The following is a 3,548-nucleotide window of genomic DNA, read 5'->3' on the forward strand; positions in this document are numbered from 1 at the left end:
ACAAAAATCTGGGAGCATCCTCTCTTCTCCAGGCTGAACAACCCCAGTCCCCCCCCATGTGCCTTATTGTGCTCCAGCCCCCACACTGCCCCTCTTTGGGCACACTTCAGAGCCTCACACCACATCGGGGTTCGTTTATCTGTGTGTATTCAGCCCATACACATTCACCCTCTGCCTCTCAGTACTAGCTCACCCTGTTCGATGAACCCCAATTTCTTCCTCAACTCACTGTAAAAATAAACCAAAGGAGTGATTTTCTACCCTCGGGGAGACGAATTGAAATCTTGCTGTTAGCTCCCACCCAGAGAAGAAAAACACAAAGAAGCGTTCAAAGGGCAGCCGAGCAAGTTGGCAGATGGCACCATGTGAAGCACTCCTGCTTACATAGTTAAGAAGCAAGCAATGCTTTTGTTATATCCAGCCTCAAAAGGAAAACTAATGATTAACTTAATACCACATTTATTTGTAGATAGCACTGGGAGAACACACATCACCTTACAGACATGTAGAAGGTGACACCAGCCTGCCGCAGGGTGCTTACACTTCAGCGGTGACAAACACGCTACGAAACAAAAATCTTGGCAACTTCTGAAAAATGGGGTTATTCCAGGGGTAACAAGGGAGCAGCAGAAGGGCAGGCAGCAGGAAGAGGACGATGACAGCATGGAGCACAGCACACCAGATAAAGACAGACTGCGTGGCAGGCAGAGCCGCACAGGTAGAAAAACGAGGAGCTGAGGGGCAATAGTTAACATGTCAGACTGCACCTACAAAACACATCGCTGTTTGAGCTATTCCCAAAGGTGATAATGGTGAAACATTATCTGGAGTGGCTTTGTTTTTATTGTTTTAGTTATTTTTCCAGGCCCATCAAGAATCCAAGTGTGATATCAGTTTGTATTATGAAGAACCATGTGTTTCTGAACTGTGAGGTAGGGAAATAGCAAAAGCTCCACAGATGCAAGAAAATAAAATAAAATAAAGTAAAACAAAATGCACACACTCAAAGGTAACAACCAAACAACAGAAGTTGCAGTTTTTAAGATGCCATTCTCTTTCCTTTGCAGTATCTGCTTTATATTTTGCAGCATATTTCCCAAATCCATCAGCCTGTCAAGAGGGAAATCTCCTTGCAAACATTTTAGTGATTTACTGTCTTGGTTTAAAAAAAGAATAATCTCATTATCCTACAAGTTTCCTTTGTAGGCAGAGGACATTGGCTGGGCTTTGTTGTCAGAGCTGAACATTACATTTGTTGCTGCAGCATTGCTCTTGAGCTGGACTGCCAGCAAGATTCACTCTCTGTATATTATATATTATTATATATATTTCTGTAGATATCTACGTCCAGTTACATCTTAAGGATCATCTTAAGGATCCAGATACTCTGACATTAACTGAATGCTGTTATAGGTCTCCAAATAAGAAAAACAGCATAGATTTTTCTCTGCAGTAGCACCATGCATTACTACTGTGAAGACACTTGGTGGGGCTTAGGTACTAACAAATTAGGGAAAGGAAAAAGCCATTCCCCTTCCTTCCCCATTCAGTTTCTCTTAAAAAACAAACCAAACAAAAACCAAAACATTAAATGTGTGAGTGTTTGCAGAGATCAGGGTAAGTGACATTGACAGAAGGTGCCATAACCTCCACGCAGTAATACTGCTGATGGAAGACCCCTACAAACTGCAGGCACCCACAGATCACATTTCTGCTTCATTACATTCGCTTGGGGATGCTTCTACTGAGAAAATAAAGCTTTTTCCATGACCATCCCCTTCACATTTCTAGTATGAGTGAGGGGAAGCAAAAAACAACAAACCCACAGCAACAAACGTTCCTAGAGGCTAGAATATGTAGGTCAACATAGCTACTTACACGTATTGATGTGTATTTGAGAATTACAGGTGAACACAATATTGATCTAGTTGATGTGGCTCTCCAGTGTTTGGTTTTCCTTTTATTTTTCAGCAGGGGTTGCTCATGCACACCAAAGAGTGCACTGGGAATTTTCTTAGTCCTGCATCACTTTTCTATGCAGCAGCAATGCTGCTTTCCATTCCAAACGTAAGGAATCCACAGTTACATTTCCATAGGCATCATAAAAACGAGGCAAACTACCCCAACAATCATACTTAACAGAACCATCTCAACAGTGTTTGTTTCTGCAGCATCCAAGGCAATGTTTCGAAAAGTTGAAGCCAGAATACTTCATCTTCTAGGGCCCACCCCTACAGAAGGTTCAGCATTCAAACAATTACATAACAATTAGTGGAGTTGGTGCACATCTCACATGCAGAAACAGATTTGTAGATAGATCAGTTTGAGACTAATTTTAAAATTAGTTTAGCTCACAATTGGCAGAGTCAATTAAACCCCACGAGGTCAGACCAACGCTCTGCACAGCCCAGGGTGTACTTTTCTCAGTCTTTGACTCATAACATATTCTTGGAGACAGAGCGTGCAGAAAACGATTAATCTTTTCTTGGCGTAACTTTCTTATTTACAGCAACTTAAAATCTCCCTGAGTTATTGGATGCATCGAACCATTGTTTAACTGTAGTCCCTTGTGTTTAAATAATAATAGTAATTGGTTCCCTATCACGTTCTACAGCAATGAATTTCACTGACTGACTTTGGGCTGCACAACAAAGCACTCCCATGAGTCTGTTTAACACTAACCAACTAAAATTCATTGTGTACCCACCTGTCCTCAAAACTTCAAGCCAAAGGCACACTTTACTCTCAGTCTAAAAACACAGCCTAAAAACAAATGACTCAAAAGCATGAGCTCTGTTCTTCACAGCTGACCAGCAGCTTCTACACACTGTGACCCATGGCAGAGACAACAACCATGTATACCCAACCTTTTATCAGATGAAACAGTATCAGGTTAGACAATTTCCCTAATAAAGGGCAGGAACTGAGAACTGCAGCAGGGAGGTAGATGGCAGGAATAAGTGTTCTCTGTTTAATTTAGCTACACACACTTCAAAGGCAGCTGCATCTCCACTACGCCCTCGTGAAAATATGCCTCTCCAGGTACTTCTCTATTTTGCAGAGGCATTTATGTCAGGAATTGAAGTGATAGAAGTGGACAATATCATGTTCATCATTTTGAAACTGAGGTGGAAGTGCTGCTGAGTTAGCACGCAGCCATCCTTCAAGAGCTGTCTATTTAGGGATACTGTGAGTCTGAGGGCTGCAGCTCAGAACCACTCACCTGTCTGAGAGCTTATTAAAAATAAAGGGTATGTAATGTCACTGTCATGTAAAAAATACCTTGGAGAAAGAGTGAAAATCTTTTCAATACTTTTAGAAGGAGGAAGTGTAATAATACAGAATGCATTCCTCTGGAAATCTAGGGAAGCTGTACTACTGCTGGTGGATCTCAACATGCACTTGAGGCAGTCCCAGGAGAAGAGCGAGTCAAATCAGAATGCTGCCTCCATCATCACTGGACACATGGGGTGAAAAGCCAGGAACATGGGCAAATCATCCCCAAAGCTGGAGGCCAACAGAAAAATGAAAACCTTTAGAACAGCAGA

Source organism: Cyrtonyx montezumae, unplaced genomic scaffold, assembly GCF_038088225.1.
Source record: "Cyrtonyx montezumae isolate F1298 unplaced genomic scaffold, pur_monq_1.0 scaffold_15, whole genome shotgun sequence".
NCBI classification, from domain to species: domain Eukaryota; kingdom Metazoa; phylum Chordata; class Aves; order Galliformes; family Odontophoridae; genus Cyrtonyx; species Cyrtonyx montezumae.